Source organism: Rhodamnia argentea, unplaced genomic scaffold (genome assembly GCF_020921035.1).
Source record: "Rhodamnia argentea isolate NSW1041297 unplaced genomic scaffold, ASM2092103v1 Rarg_v2.17, whole genome shotgun sequence".
In the NCBI taxonomy this organism is placed as follows: domain Eukaryota; kingdom Viridiplantae; phylum Streptophyta; class Magnoliopsida; order Myrtales; family Myrtaceae; genus Rhodamnia; species Rhodamnia argentea.
In genome coordinates this window covers 91,930-106,503 of record NW_025955866.1, presented here as the reverse complement: position 1 = coordinate 106,503, position 14,574 = coordinate 91,930, and the positions used below count along the sequence as shown (strand labels likewise).

Genomic DNA, 14,574 nt, shown 5'->3' with positions numbered 1-14,574 from the left:
GGGCATTTATTACAAATATATTTGCAATGCATAACATAACGGGTGCGATCATACCAAAGACTAATGCACCGGATCCCATCGAACTCCGGGTTAAGCGTGCTTGGGCGAGAGTAGTACTAGGATGGGCGACCTCCCGGGAAGTCCTCGTGTTGCACCCCTCATTTTCGTTTTTTACTTTTTAATTTTTTTTGCGACTCAAGAAATGCACTCGGAAGGCATAACGGGGCCCATCGTGGACCGGCTCGAACGAGCTTCCGAAAAGTACTTACGGGCCCCGTGAGTCCTTCCGGATCAAAAGTTACGTGCGAATTTCGATTCATGGGGATTTTTTTTCTTAGTTTGTCGTTTCCAAGGAATATCCCGTTAACTAATCACGCGACAGGGCACGAAAACCAGGAAAAAAGAAAGTTCGAACATTTTGCAAGAAGGGGAAGGGCATTTATTACAAATATATTTGCAATGCATAACATAACGGGTGCGATCATACCAAAGCACTAATGCACCGGATCCCATCAGAACTCCGGTTAAGCGTGCTTGGGCGAGAGTAGTACTAGGGATGGGTGACCTCCCGGGAAGTCCTCGTGTTGCACCCCTCATTTTCGTTTTTTACTTTTTAATTTTTTTTGCGACTCAAGAAATGCACTCGGAAAGGCATAACGGGGCCCATCGTGACCGGCTCGAACGAGCTTCCGAAAAGTACTTACGGGCCCCGTGAGTCCTTCCGGATCAAAAGTTACGTGCGAATTTCGATTCATGGGGATTTTTTTTCTTAGTTTGTCGTTTCCAAGGAATATCCCGTTAACTAATCACGCGACAGGGCACGAAAACCAGGAAAAAAGAAAGTTCGAACATTTTGCAAGAAGGGGAAGGGCATTTATTACAAATATATTTGCAATGCATAACATAACGGGTGCGATCATACCAGCACTAATGCACCGGATCCCATCGAACTCCGGAGTTAAGCGTGCTTGGGCGAGAGTAGTACTAGGATGGGTGACCTCCCGGGAAGTCCTCGTGTTGCACCCCTCATTTTCGTTTTTTACTTTTTAATTTTTTTTGCGACTCAAGAAATGCACTCGGGAAGGCATAACGGGGCCCATCGTGACCGGTTCGGAACGAGCTTTCCGAAAAGTACTTACGGGCCCCGTGAGTCCTTCCGGATCAAAAGTTACGTGCGAATTTCGATTCATGGGGATTTTTTTTCTTAGTTTGTCGTTTCCAAGGAATATCCCGCTAACTAATCACGCGACAGGGCACGAAAACCAGGAAAAAGAAAGTTCGAACATTTTGCAAGAAGGGGAAGGGCATTTATTACAAATATATTTGCAATGCATAACATAACGGGTGCGATCATACCAAAGACTAATGCACCGGATCCCATCGAACTCCGGTTAAGCGTGCTTGGGCGAGAGTAGTACTAGGATGGGCGACCTCCCGGGAAGTCCTCGTGTCGCACCCCTCATTTTCGTTTTTTACTTTTTAATTTTTTTTGCGACTCAAGAAATGCACTCGGAAGGCATAACGGGGCCCATCGTGACCGGCTCGAACGAGCTTCCGAAAAGTACTTACGGGCCCCGTGAGTCCTTCCGGATCAAAAGTTACGTGCGAATTTCGATTCATGGGGATTTTTTTTCTTAGTTTGTCGTTTCCAAGGAATATCCCGTTAACTAATCACGCGACAGGGCACGAAAACCAGGAAAAAGAAAGTTCGAACATTTTGCAAGAAGGGGAAGGGCATTTATTACAAATATATTTGCAATGCATAACATAACGGGTGCGATCATACCAGCACTAATGCACCGGATCCCATCGAACTCCGGGTTAAGCGTGCTTGGGCGAGAGTAGTACTAGGATGGGTGACCTCCCCGGGAAGTCCTCGTGTTGCACCCCTCATTTTCGTTTTTTACTTTTTAATTTTTTTGCGACTCAAGAAATGCACTCGGGAAGGCATAACGGGGCCCATCGTGACCGGCTCGGAACGAGCTTTCCGAAAAGTACTTACGGGCCCCGTGAGTCCTTCCGGATCAAAAGTTACGTGCGAATTTCGATTCATGGGGATTTTTTTTCTTAGTTTGTCGTTTCCAAGGAATATCCCGTTAACTAATCACGCGACAAAAGGCACGAAAACCAGAAAAAAGAAAGTTCGAACATTTTGCAAGAAGGGGAAGGGCATTTATTACAAATATATTTGCAATGCATAACATAACGGGTGCGATCATACCAGCACTAATGCACCGGATCCCATCGAACTCCGGGTTAAGCGTGCTTGGGCGAGAGTAGTACTAGGATGGGCGACCTCCCGGGAAGTCCTCGTGTTGCACCCCTCATTTTCGTTTTTTACTTTTTAATTTTTTTTTACGACTCAAGAAATGCACTCGGAAGGCATAACGGGCCCATCGTGACCGGCTCGAACGAGCTCCGAAAAGTACTTACGGGCCCCGTGAGTCCTTCCGGATCAAAAGTTACGTGCGAATTTCGATTCATGGGGATTTTTTTTCTTAGTTTGTCGTTTCCAAGGAATATCCCGTTAACTGATCACGCGACAGGCACGAAAACCAGGAAAAAGAAAGTTCGAACATTTTGCAAGAAGGGGAAGGGCATTTATTACAAATATATTTGCAATGCATAACATAACGGGTGCGATCATACCAAAGACTAATGCACCGGATCCCATCGTAACTCCGGGTTAAGCGTGCTTGGGCGAGAGTAGTACTAGGATGGGTGACCTCCCGGGAAGTCCTCGTGTTGCACCCCTCATTTTCGTTTTTTACTTTTTAATTTTTTTTTGCGACTCAAGAAATGCACTCGGAAGGCATAACGGGCCCATCGTGACCGGCTCGAACGAGCTTCCGAAAAGTACTTACGGGCCCCGTGAGTCCTTCCCGGATCAAAAGTTACGTGCGAATTTCGATTCATGGGGATTTTTTTTCTTAGTTTGTCGTTTCCAAGGAATATCCCGTTAACTAATCACGCGACAGGGCACGAAAACCAGGAAAAAAGAAAGTTCGAACATTTTGCAAGAAGGGGAAGGGCATTTATTACAAATATATTTGCAATGCATAACATAACGGGTGCGATCATACCAAAGACTAATGCACCGGATCCCATCGAACTCCGGGTTAAGCGTGCTTGGGCGAGAGTAGTACTAGGATGGGCGACCTCCCGGGAAGTCCTCGTGTTGCACCCCTCATTTTCGTTTTTTACTTTTTAATTTTTTTTGCGACTCAAGAAATGCACTCGGAAGGCATAACGGGCCCATCGTGACCGGCTCGAACGAGCTTCCGAAAAGTACTTACGGGCCCCGTGAGTCCTTCCCGGATCAAAAGTTACGTGCGAATTTCGATTCATGGGGATTTTTTTTCTTAGTTTGTCGCTTCCAAGGAATATCCCGTTAACTAATCACGCGACGGGCACGAAAACCAGGAAAAAGAAAGTTCGAACATTTTGCAAGAAGGGGAAGGGCATTTATTACAAATATATTTGCAATGCATAACATAACGGGTGCGATCATACCAAAGACTAATGCACCGGATCCCATCGAACTCCGGTTAAGCGTGCTTGGGCGAGAGTAGTACTAGGATGGGTGACCTCCCGGGAAGTCCTCGTGTTGCACCCCTCATTTTCGTTTTTTACTTTTTAATTTTTTTTGCGACTCAAGAAATGCACTCGGAAGGCATAACGGGGCCCATCGTGACCGGCTCGAACGAGCTTTCCGAAAAGTACTTACGGGCCCCGTGAGTCCTTCCGGGATCAAAAGTTACGTGCGAATTTCGATTCATGGGGATTTTTTTTCTTAGTTTGTCGTTTCCAAGGAATATCCCGTTAACTAATCACGCGACAGGGCACGAAAACCAGGAAAAAGAAAGTTCGAACATTTTGCAAGAAGGGGAAGGGCATTTATTACAAATATATTTGCAATGCATAACATAACGGGTGCGATCATACCAAAGACTAATGCACCGGATCCCATCGAACTCCGGGTTAAGCGTGCTTGGGCGAGAGTAGTACTAGGATGGGTGACCTCCCGGGAAGTCCTCGCGTTGCACCCCTCATTTTCGTTTTTTACTTTTTAATTTTTTTTTGCGACTCAAGAAATGCACTCCGGAAGGCATAACGGGCCCATCGTGACCGGCTCGAACGAGCTTTCCGAAAAGTACTTACGGGCCCCGTGAGTCCTTCCCGGATCAAAAGTTACGTGCGAATTTCGATTCATGGGGATTTTTTTTCTTAGTTTGTCGTTTCCAAGGAATATCCCGTTAACCAATCACGCGACAGGGCACGAAAACCAGGAAAAAGAAAGTTCGAACATTTTGCAAGAAGGGGAAGGGCATTTGTTACAAATATATTTGCAATGCATAACATAACGGGTGCGATCATACCAGCACTAATGCACCGGATCCCATCGTAACTCCGGGTTAAGCGTGCTTGGGCGAGAGTAGTACTAGGATGGGTGACCTCCCCGGGAAGTCCTCGTGTCGCACCCCTCATTTTCGTTTTTTACTTTTTAATTTTTTTTGCGACTCAAGAAATGCACTCGGAAGGCATAACGGGGCCCATCGCGACCGGTTCGAACGAGCTTCCGAAAAGTACTTACGGGCCCCGTGAGTCCTTCTGGATCAAAAGTTACGTGCGAATTTCGATTCATGGGGATTTTTTTTCTTAGTTTGTCGTTTCCAAGGAATATCCCGTTAACTGATCACGCGACAGGGCACGAAAACCAGGAAAAAAGAAAGTTCGAACATTTTGCAAGAAGGGGAAGGGCATTTGTTACAAATATATTTGCAATGCATAACATAACGGGTGCGATCATACCAGCACTAATGCACCGGATCCCATCGAACTCCGGAGTTAAGCGTGCTTGGGCGAGAGTAGTACTAGGATGGGTGACCTCCCGGGAAGTCCTCGTGTTGCACCCCTCATTTTCGTTTTTTACTTTTTAATTTTTTTTGCGACTCAAGAAATGCACTCGGGAAGGCATAACGGGCCCATCGTGACCGGCTCGAACGAGCTTCCGAAAAGTACTTACGGGCCCCGTGAGTCCTTCCGGATCAAAAGTTACGTGCGAATTTCGATTCATGGGGATTTTTTTTCTTAGTTTGTCGTTTCCAAGGAATATCCCGCTAACCGATCACGCGACAGGCACGAAAACCAGGAAAAAGAAAGTTCGAACATTTTGCAAGAAGGGGAAGGGCATTTGTTACAAATATATTTGCAATGCATAACATAACGGGTGCGATCATACCAGCACTAATGCACCGGATCCCATCAGAACTCCGAAGTTAAGCGTGCTTGGGCGAGAGTAGTACTAGGATGGGTGACCTCCCGGGAAGTCCTCGTGTTGCACCCCCTCATTTTCGTTTTTTACTTTTTAATTTTTTTTTGCGACTCAAGAAATGCACTCGGGAAGGCATAACGGGGCCCATCGTGACCGGTTCGAACGAGCTTCCGAAAAGTACTTACGGGCCCCGTGAGTCCTTCCGGATCAAAAGTTACGTGCGAATTTCGATTCATGGGGATTTTTTTTCTTAGTTTGTCGTTTCCAAGGAATATCCCGTTAACCGATCACGCGACAGGGCACGAAAAACCAGGAAAAAAGAAAGTTCGAACATTTTGCAAGAAGGGGAAGGGCATTTATTACAAATATATTTGCAATGCATAACATAACGGGTGCGATCATACCAAAGACTAATGCACCGGATCCCATCGAACTCCGGTTAAGCGTGCTTGGGCGAGAGTAGTACTAGGATGGGTGACCTCCCGGGAAGTCCTCGTGTTGCACCCCTCATTTTCGTTTTTTACTTTTTAATTTTTTTTGCGACTCAAGAAATGCACTGGGAAGGCATAACGGGGCCCATCGTGGACCGGTTCGAACGAGCTTTCCGAAAAGTACTTACGGGCCCCGTGAGTCCTTCCGGGATCAAAAGTTACGTGCGAATTTCGATTCATGGGGATTTTTTTTCTTAGTTTGTCGTTTCCAAGGAATATCCCGTTAACCGATCACGCGACAGGGCACGAAAACCAGGAAAAAAGAAAGTTCGAACATTTTGCAAGAAGGGGAAGGGCATTTATTACAAATATATTTGCAATGCATAACATAACGGGTAGCGATCATACCAAAGACTAATGCACCGGATCCCATCGAACTCCGGGTTAAGCGTGCTTGGGCGAGAGTAGTACTAGGATGGGTGACCTCCCGGGAAGTCCTCGTGTTGCACCCCTCATTTTCGTTTTTTACTTTTTAATTTTTTTTGCGACTCAAGAAATGCACTCGGAAGGCATAACGGGGCCCATCGTGACCGGCTCGAACGAGCTTCCGAAAAGTACTTACGGGCCCCGTGAGTCCTTCCGGATCAAAAGTTACGTGCGAATTTCGATTCATGGGGATTTTTTTTTCTTAGTTTGTCGCTTCCAAGGAATATCCCGTTAACTGATCACGCGACAGGCACGAAAACCAGGAAAAAGAAAGTTCGAACATTTTGCAAGAAGGGGAAGGGCATTTGTTACAAATATATTTGCAATGCATAACATAACGGGTGCGATCATACCAAAGACTAATGCACCGGATCCCATCGAACTCCGGGTTAAGCGTGCTTGGGCGAGAGTAGTACTAGGATGGGCGACCTCCTCCGGGAAGTCCTCGTGTTGCACCCCTCATTTTCGTTTTTTACTTTTTAATTTTTTTTTGCGACTCAAGAAATGCACTCGGAAGGCATAACGGGCCCATCGTGACCGGTTCGAACGAGCTTTCCGAAAAGTACTTACGGGCCCCGTGAGTCCTTCCGGATCAAAAGTTACGTGCGAATTTCGATTCATGGGGATTTTTTTTCTTAGTTTGTCGCTTTCCAAGGAATATCCCGTTAACTGATCACGCGACAGGCACGAAAACCAGGAAAAAGAAAGTTCGAACATTTTGCAAGAAGGGGAAGGGCATTTGTTACAAATATATTTGCAATGCATAACATAACGGGTAGCGATCATACCAAAGACTAATGCACCGGATCCCATCGTAACTCCGGTTAAGCGTGCTTGGGCGAGAGTAGTACTAGGATGGGTGACCTCCCCGGGAAGTCCTCGTGTTGCACCCCTCATTTTCGTTTTTTACTTTTTAATTTTTTTTGCGACTCAAGAAATGCACTCGGGAAGGCATAACGGGCCCATCGTGACCGGTTCGAACGAGCTTCCGAAAAGTACTTACGGGCCCCGTGAGTCCTTCCCGGATCAAAAGTTACGTGCGAATTTCGATTCATGGGGATTTTTTTTCTTAGTTTGTCGTTTCCAAGGAATATCCCGTTAACCGATCACGCGACAGGCACGAAAACCAGAAAAAAGAAAGTTCGAACATTTTGCAAGAAGGGGAAGGGCATTTGTTACAAATATATTTGCAATGCATAACATAACGGGTGCGATCATACCAAAGACTAATGCACCGGATCCCATCGAACTCCGGTTAAGCGTGCTTGGGCGAGAGTAGTACTAGGATGGGTGACCTCCCGGGAAGTCCTCGTGTCGCACCCCTCATTTTCGTTTTTTACTTTTTAATTTTTTTTGCGACTCAAGAAATGCACTCGGAAGGCATAACGGGGCCCATCGTGACCGGCTCGAACGAGCTTTCCGAAAAGTACTTACGGGCCCCGTGAGTCCTTCCGGATCAAAAGTTACGTGCGAATTTCGATTCACGGGGATTTTTTTTCTTAGTTTGTCGCTTTCCAAGGAATATCCCGTTAACTGATCACGCGACAGGGCACGAAAACCAGGAAAAAGAAAGTTCGAACATTTTGCAAGAAGGGGAAGGGCATTTGTTACAAATATATTTGCAATGCATAACATAACGGGCGGATCATACCAAAGACTAATGCACCGGATCCCATCGAACCCGGGTTAAGCGTGCTTGGGCGAGAGTAGTACTAGGATGGGTGACCTCCCGGGAAGTCCTCGTGTTGCACCCCTCATTTTCGTTTTTTACTTTTTAATTTTTTTTGCGACTCAAGAAATGCACTCGGAAGGCATAACGGGCCCATCGTGACCGGCTCGAACGAGCTTCCGAAAAGTACTTACGGGCCCCGTGAGTCCTTCCCGGATCAAAAGTTACGTGCGAATTTCGATTCATGGGGATTTTTTTTCTTAGTTTGTCGCTTCCAAGGAATATCCCGTTAACCGATCACGCGACAGGGCACGAAAACCAGAAAAAAGAAAGTTCGAACATTTTGCAAGAAGGGGAAGGGCATTTGTTACAAATATATTTGCAATGCATAACATAACGGGTGCGATCATACCAAAGACTAATGCACCGGATCCCATCGAACTCCGGGTTAAGCGTGCTTGGGCGAGAGTAGTACTAGGATGGGTGACCTCCCGGGAAGTCCTCGTGTTGCACCCCTCATTTTCGTTTTTTACTTTTTAATTTTTTTTGCGACTCAAGAAATGCACTCGGAAGGCATAACGGGCCCATCGTGACCGGCTCGAACGAGCTTTCCGAAAAGTACTTACGGGCCCCGTGAGTCCTTCCGGATCAAAAGTTACGTGCGAATTTCGATTCATGGGGATTTTTTTTCTTAGTTTGTCGTTTCCAAGGAATATCCCGTTAACCGATCACGCGACAGGGCACGAAAACCAGGAAAAAAGAAAGTTCGAACATTTTGCAAGAAGGGGAAGGGCATTTGTTACAAATATATTTGCAATGCATAACATAACGGGTAGCGATCATACCAAAGACTAATGCACCGGATCCCATCGAACTCCGGGTTAAGCGTGCTTGGGCGAGAGTAGTACTAGGATGGGCGACCTCCCGGGAAGTCCTCGTGTTGCACCCCTCATTTTCGTTTTTTACTTTTTAATTTTTTTTAAGCGACTCAAGAAATGCACTCGGAAGGCATAACGGGGCCCATCGTGACCGGCTCGAACGAGCTTCCGAAAAGTACTTACGGGCCCCGTGAGTCCTTCCCGGATCAAAAGTTACGTGCGAATTTCGATTCATGGGGATTTTTTTTTCTTAGTTTGTCGTTTCCAAGGAATATCCCGCTAACCGATCACGCGACAGGCACGAAAACCAGGAAAAAAGAAAGTTCGAACATTTTGCAAGAAGGGGAAGGGCATTTGTTACAAATATATTTGCAATGCATAACATAACGGGTGCGATCATACCAAAGACTAATGCACCGGATCCCATCGTAACTCCGGGTTAAGCGTGCTTGGGCGAGAGTAGTACTAGGATGGGTGACCTCCCGGGAAGTCCTCGTGTTGCACCCCTCATTTTCGTTTTTTACTTTTTAATTTTTTTTTGCGACTCAAGAAATGCACTCGGAAGGCATAACGGGGCCCATCGCGGACCGGCTCGAACGAGCTTTCCGAAAAGTACTTACGGGCCCCGTGAGTCCTTCCGGATCAAAAGTTACGTGCGAATTTCGATTCATGGGGATTTTTTTTCTTAGTTTGTCGCTTCCAAGGAATATCCCGTTAACCGATCACGCGACAGGCACGAAAACCAGAAAAAAGAAAGTTCGAACATTTTGCAAGAAGGGGAAGGGCATTTGTTACAAATATATTTGCAATGCATAACATAACGGGTGCGATCATACCAAAGACTAATGCACCGGATCCCATCGAACTCCGGTTAAGCGTGCTTGGGCGAGAGTAGTACTAGGATGGGTGACCTCCCGGGAAGTCCTCGTGTTGCACCCTCATTTTCGTTTTTTACTTTTTAATTTTTTTTTGCGACTCAAGAAATGCACTCGGAAAGGCATAACGGGGCCCATCGTGACCGGTTCGAACGAGCTTCCGAAAAGTACTTACGGGCCCCGTGAGTCCTTCCCGGATCAAAAGTTACGTGCGAATTTCGATTCATGGGGATTTTTTTTCTTAGTTTGTCGTTTCCAAGGAATATCCCGTTAACTCGATCACGCGACAGGGCACGAAAACCAGGAAAAAAGAAAGTTCGAACATTTTGCAAGAAGGGGAAGGGCATTTGTTACAAATATATTTGCAATGCATAACATAACGGGTGCGATCATACCAGCACTAATGCACCGGATCCCATCAGAACTCCGAAGTTAAGCGTGCTTGGGCGAGAGTAGTACTAGGATGGGTGACCTCCCGGGAAGTCCTCGTGTTGCACCCCTCATTTTCGTTTTTTACTTTTTAATTTTTTTTGCGACTCAAGAAATGCACTCGGGAAGGCATAACGGGGCCCATCGTGGACCGGTTCGAACGAGCTTTCCGAAAAGTACTTACGGGCCCCGTGAGTCCTTCCTGGGATCAAAAGTTACGTGCGAATTTCGATTCATGGGGATTTTTTTTCTTAGTTTGTCGTTTCCAAGGAATATCCCGTTAACCGATCACGCGACAGGGCACGAAAACCAGGAAAAAAGAAAGTTCGAACATTTTGCAAGAAGGGGAAGGGCATTTGTTACAAATATATTTGCAATGCATAACATAACGGGTAGCGATCATACCAAAGACTAATGCACCGGATCCCATCGAACTCCGGTTAAGCGTGCTTGGGCGAGAGTAGTACTAGGATGGGTGACCTCCCGGGAAGTCCTCGTGTTGCACCCCCTCATTTTCGTTTTTTACTTTTTAATTTTTTTTTGCGACTCAAGAAATGCACTCGGGAAGGCATAACGGGGCCCATCGTGACCGGCTCGAACGAGCTTTCCGAAAAGTACTTACGGGCCCCGTGAGTCCTTCCCGGATCAAAAGTTACGTGCGAATTTCGATTCATGGGGATTTTTTTTCTTAGTTTGTCGCTTCCAAGGAATATCCCGTTAACCGATCACGCGACAGGGCACGAAAACCAGAAAAAAGAAAGTTCGAACATTTTGCAAGAAGGGGAAGGGCATTTGTTACAAATATATTTGCAATGCATAACATAACGGGTGCGATCATACCAAAGACTAATGCACCGGATCCCATCGAACTCCGGTTAAGCGTGCTTGGGCGAGAGTAGTACTAGGATGGGTGACCTCCCGGGAAGTCCTCGTGTTGCACCCCTCATTTTCGTTTTTTACTTTTTAATTTTTTTTTGCGACTCAAGAAATGCACTCGGAAGGCATAACGGGGCCCATCGTGACCGGCTCGAACGAGCTTTCCGAAAAGTACTTACGGGCCCCGTGAGTCCTTCCTTGGATCAAAAGTTACGTGCGAATTTCGATTCATGGGGATTTTTTTTCTTAGTTTGTCGCTTCCAAGGAATATCCCGTTAACCGATCACGCGACGGGGCACGAAAAACCAGGAAAAAGAAAGTTCGAACATTTTGCAAGAAGGGGAAGGGCATTTGTTACAAATATATTTGCAATGCATAACATAACGGGTGCGATCATACCAAAGACTAATGCACCGGATCCCATCGAACTCCGGTTAAGCGTGCTTGGGCGAGAGTAGTACTAGGATGGGCGACCTCCCGGGAAGTCCTCGTGTTGCACCCCTCATTTTCGTTTTTTACTTTTTAATTTTTTTTTAGCGACTCAAGAAATGCACTCGGAAGGCATAACGGGCCCATCGTGACCGGCTCGAACGAGCTTTCCGAAAAGTACTTACGGGCCCCGTGAGTCCTTCCCGGATCAAAAGTTACGTGCGAATTTCGATTCATGGGGATTTTTTTTCTTAGTTTGTCGCTTCCAAGGAATATCCCGTTAACTCGATCACGCGACAGGGCACGAAAACCAGGAAAAAAGAAAGTTCGAACATTTTGCAAGAAGGGGAAGGGCATTTGTTACAAATATATTTGCAATGCATAACATAACGGGTGCGATCATACCAGCACTAATGCACCGGATCCCATCAGAACTCCGAAGTTAAGCGTGCTTGGGCGAGAGTAGTACTAGGATGGGTGACCTCCCGGGAAGTCCTCGCGTTGCACCCCTCATTTTCGTTTTTTACTTTTTAATTTTTTTTGCGACTCAAGAAATGCACTCGGAAGGGCATAACGGGCCCATCGTGACCGGCTCGAACGAGCTTCCGAAAAGTACTTACGGGCCCCGTGAGTCCTTCCGGATCAAAAGTTACGTGCGAATTTCGATTCATGGGGATTTTTTTTCTTAGTTTGTCGTTTCCAAGGAATATCCCGTTAACCGATCACGCGACAGGGCACGAAAACCAGGAAAAAAGAAAGTTCGAACATTTTGCAAGAAGGGGAAGGGCATTTGTTACAAATATATTTGCAATGCATAACATAACGGGTGCGATCATACCAAAGACTAATGCACCGGATCCCATCGTAACTCCGAAGTTAAGCGTGCTTGGGCGAGAGTAGTACTAGGATGGGTGACCTCCCGGGAAGTCCTCGTGTTGCACCCCTCATTTTCGTTTTTTACTTTTTAATTTTTTTTTGCGACTCAAGAAATGCACTCGGAAGGCATAACGGGCCCATCGTGACCGGCTCGAACGAGCTTTCCGAAAAGTACTTACGGCCCCGTGAGTCCTTCCGGGATCAAAAGTTACGTGCGAATTTCGATTCATGGGGATTTTTTTTCTTAGTTTGTCGCTTCCAAGGAATATCCCGTTAACTCGATCACGCGACAGGGCACGAAAACCAGGAAAAAGAAAGTTCGAACATTTTGCAAGAAGGGGAAGGGCATTTGTTACAAATATATTTGCAATGCATAACATAACGGGTGCGATCATACCAAAGACTAATGCACCGGATCCCATCGAACTCCGGGTTAAGCGTGCTTGGGCGAGAGTAGTACTAGGATGGGTGACCTCCCCGGGAAGTCCTCGTGTTGCACCCCTCATTTTCGTTTTTTACTTTTTAATTTTTTTTTGCGACTCAAGAAATGCACTCGGAAGGCATAACGGGGCCCATCGTGACCGGCTCGAACGAGCTCCGAAAAGTACTTACGGGCCCCGTGAGTCCTTCCGGGATCAAAAGTTACGTGCGAATTTCGATTCATGGGGATTTTTTTTCTTAGTTTGTCGTTTCCAAGGAATATCCCGTTAACCGATCACGCGACAGGGCACGAAAACCAGGAAAAAAGAAAGTTCGAACATTTTGCAAGAAGGGGAAGGGCATTTGTTACAAATATATTTGCAATGCATAACATAACGGGTGCGATCATACCAAAGACTAATGCACCGGATCCCATCGAACTCCGGGTTAAGCGTGCTTGGGCGAGAGTAGTACTAGGATGGGCGACCTCCCGGGAAGTCCTCGTGTTGCACCCCTCATTTTCGTTTTTTACTTTTTAATTTTTTTTTGCGACTCAAGAAATGCACTCGGGAAGGCATAACGGGCCCATCGTGACCGGCTCGAACGAGCTTCCGAAAAGTACTTACGGGCCCCGTGAGTCCTTCCCGGATCAAAAGTTACGTGCGAATTTCGATTCATGGGGATTTTTTTTTCTTAGTTTGTCGCTTCCAAGGAATATCCCGTTAACCGATCACGCGACAGGGCACGAAAACCAGGAAAAAGAAAGTTCGAACATTTTGCAAGAAGGGGAAGGGCATTTGTTACAAATATATTTGCAATGCATAACATAACGGGTAGCGATCATACCAAAGACTAATGCACCGGATCCCATCGAACTCCGGTTAAGCGTGCTTGGGCGAGAGTAGTACTAGGATGGGTGACCTCCCGGGAAGTCCTCGTGTTGCACCCCTCATTTTCGTTTTTTACTTTTTAATTTTTTTTTGCGACTCAAGAAATGCACTCGGGAAGGCATAACGGGGCCCATCGTGACCGGTTCGGAACGAGCTTCCGAAAAGTACTTACGGGCCCCGTGAGTCCTTCTGGATCAAAAGTTACGTGCGAATTTCGATTCATGGGGATTTTTTTTCTTAGTTTGTCGTTTCCAAGGAATATCCCGCTAACCGATCACGCGACAGGGCACGAAAACCAGGAAAAAGAAAGTTCGAACATTTTGCAAGAAGGGGAAGGGCATTTGTTACAAATATATTTGCAATGCATAACATAACGGGTGCGATCATACCAAAGACTAATGCACCGGATCCCATCGAACCCGGGTTAAGCGTGCTTGGGCGAGAGTAGTACTAGGATGGGTGACCTCCCGGGAAGTCCTCGCGTTGCACCCCTCATTTTCGTTTTTTACTTTTTAATTTTTTTTTGCGACTCAAGAAATGCACTCGGAAGGCATAACGGGCCCATCGCGACCGGCTCGAACGAGCTTCCGAAAAGTACTTACGGGCCCCGTGAGTCCTTCCCGGATCAAAAGTTACGTGCGAATTTCGATTCATGGGGATTTTTTTTCTTAGTTTGTCGTTTCCAAGGAATATCCCGTTAACCGATCACGCGACAGGCACGAAAACCAGGAAAAAGAAAGTTCGAACATTTTGCAAGAAGGGGAAGGGCATTTGTTACAAATATATTTGCAATGCATAACATAACGGGTAGCGATCATACCAAAGACTAATGCACCGGATCCCATCGAACTCCGGTTAAGCGTGCTTGGGCGAGAGTAGTACTAGGATGGGCGACCTCCCGGGAAGTCCTCGTGTTGCACCCCTCATTTTCGTTTTTTACTTTTTAATTTTTTTTTGCGACTCAAGAAATGCACTCGGGAAGGCATAACGGGCCCATCGTGACCGGTTCGAACGAGCTTCCGAAAAGTACTTACGGGCCC

General features: G+C 46.4%; 10 non-coding genes and 23 pseudogenes across 10 annotated transcripts; all 33 read left to right on the top strand.

Moving 5' to 3' along the window:
* The first annotated feature begins 40 nt into the window (after positions 1–40).
* On the top strand, positions 41–158 carry LOC125313224 (annotated as a pseudogene).
* A 315-nt stretch (positions 159–473) lies between these two features.
* On the top strand, positions 474–593 carry LOC125313079. Its single transcript, XR_007197109.1, has one exon. It is a non-coding gene; the product is annotated as a 5S ribosomal RNA (ribosomal RNA).
* Positions 594–908: 315 nt separating this feature from the next.
* On the top strand, positions 909–1,026 carry LOC125313003. The gene has a single exon (XR_007197034.1). It is a non-coding gene; the product is annotated as a 5S ribosomal RNA (ribosomal RNA).
* Positions 1,027–1,342: 316 nt separating this feature from the next.
* LOC125313202 lies at positions 1,343–1,459 on the top strand (annotated as a pseudogene).
* A 313-nt stretch (positions 1,460–1,772) lies between these two features.
* LOC125313077 lies at positions 1,773–1,890 on the top strand. Its single transcript, XR_007197107.1, has one exon. It is a non-coding gene; the product is annotated as a 5S ribosomal RNA (ribosomal RNA).
* A 317-nt stretch (positions 1,891–2,207) lies between these two features.
* Positions 2,208–2,324, top strand: LOC125313040. The gene has a single exon (XR_007197071.1). It is a non-coding gene; the product is annotated as a 5S ribosomal RNA (ribosomal RNA).
* A 311-nt stretch (positions 2,325–2,635) lies between these two features.
* On the top strand, positions 2,636–2,754 carry LOC125313246 (annotated as a pseudogene).
* A 315-nt stretch (positions 2,755–3,069) lies between these two features.
* On the top strand, positions 3,070–3,187 carry LOC125313223 (annotated as a pseudogene).
* A 312-nt stretch (positions 3,188–3,499) lies between these two features.
* Positions 3,500–3,616, top strand: LOC125313140 (annotated as a pseudogene).
* A 315-nt stretch (positions 3,617–3,931) lies between these two features.
* Positions 3,932–4,049, top strand: LOC125313239 (annotated as a pseudogene).
* Positions 4,050–4,365: 316 nt separating this feature from the next.
* On the top strand, positions 4,366–4,484 carry LOC125313085. The gene has a single exon (XR_007197115.1). It is a non-coding gene; the product is annotated as a 5S ribosomal RNA (ribosomal RNA).
* A 314-nt stretch (positions 4,485–4,798) lies between these two features.
* Positions 4,799–4,916, top strand: LOC125313001. Its single transcript, XR_007197032.1, has one exon. It is a non-coding gene; the product is annotated as a 5S ribosomal RNA (ribosomal RNA).
* Positions 4,917–5,228: 312 nt separating this feature from the next.
* Positions 5,229–5,347, top strand: LOC125313303. Its single transcript, XR_007197148.1, has one exon. It is a non-coding gene; the product is annotated as a 5S ribosomal RNA (ribosomal RNA).
* A 318-nt stretch (positions 5,348–5,665) lies between these two features.
* On the top strand, positions 5,666–5,782 carry LOC125313139 (annotated as a pseudogene).
* A 318-nt stretch (positions 5,783–6,100) lies between these two features.
* On the top strand, positions 6,101–6,218 carry LOC125313262 (annotated as a pseudogene).
* Positions 6,219–6,531: 313 nt separating this feature from the next.
* Positions 6,532–6,651, top strand: LOC125313309 (annotated as a pseudogene).
* Positions 6,652–6,966: 315 nt separating this feature from the next.
* Positions 6,967–7,085, top strand: LOC125313335 (annotated as a pseudogene).
* A 313-nt stretch (positions 7,086–7,398) lies between these two features.
* On the top strand, positions 7,399–7,515 carry LOC125313114 (annotated as a pseudogene).
* Positions 7,516–8,259: 744 nt separating this feature from the next.
* Positions 8,260–8,377, top strand: LOC125313182 (annotated as a pseudogene).
* A 315-nt stretch (positions 8,378–8,692) lies between these two features.
* LOC125313291 lies at positions 8,693–8,810 on the top strand (annotated as a pseudogene).
* A 317-nt stretch (positions 8,811–9,127) lies between these two features.
* LOC125313245 lies at positions 9,128–9,246 on the top strand (annotated as a pseudogene).
* A 315-nt stretch (positions 9,247–9,561) lies between these two features.
* Positions 9,562–9,678, top strand: LOC125313200 (annotated as a pseudogene).
* Positions 9,679–9,995: 317 nt separating this feature from the next.
* LOC125313292 lies at positions 9,996–10,114 on the top strand. Its single transcript, XR_007197147.1, has one exon. It is a non-coding gene; the product is annotated as a 5S ribosomal RNA (ribosomal RNA).
* Positions 10,115–10,434: 320 nt separating this feature from the next.
* LOC125313256 lies at positions 10,435–10,551 on the top strand (annotated as a pseudogene).
* A 318-nt stretch (positions 10,552–10,869) lies between these two features.
* LOC125313138 lies at positions 10,870–10,986 on the top strand (annotated as a pseudogene).
* A 318-nt stretch (positions 10,987–11,304) lies between these two features.
* On the top strand, positions 11,305–11,421 carry LOC125313206 (annotated as a pseudogene).
* Positions 11,422–11,739: 318 nt separating this feature from the next.
* On the top strand, positions 11,740–11,858 carry LOC125313350. Its single transcript, XR_007197156.1, has one exon. It is a non-coding gene; the product is annotated as a 5S ribosomal RNA (ribosomal RNA).
* A 314-nt stretch (positions 11,859–12,172) lies between these two features.
* Positions 12,173–12,292, top strand: LOC125313065. The gene has a single exon (XR_007197095.1). It is a non-coding gene; the product is annotated as a 5S ribosomal RNA (ribosomal RNA).
* Positions 12,293–12,607: 315 nt separating this feature from the next.
* Positions 12,608–12,726, top strand: LOC125313274 (annotated as a pseudogene).
* A 315-nt stretch (positions 12,727–13,041) lies between these two features.
* Positions 13,042–13,159, top strand: LOC125313222 (annotated as a pseudogene).
* A 317-nt stretch (positions 13,160–13,476) lies between these two features.
* Positions 13,477–13,593, top strand: LOC125313255 (annotated as a pseudogene).
* A 316-nt stretch (positions 13,594–13,909) lies between these two features.
* LOC125313313 lies at positions 13,910–14,026 on the top strand (annotated as a pseudogene).
* Positions 14,027–14,340: 314 nt separating this feature from the next.
* Positions 14,341–14,457, top strand: LOC125313285 (annotated as a pseudogene).
* Positions 14,458–14,574: the final 117 nt, after the last annotated feature.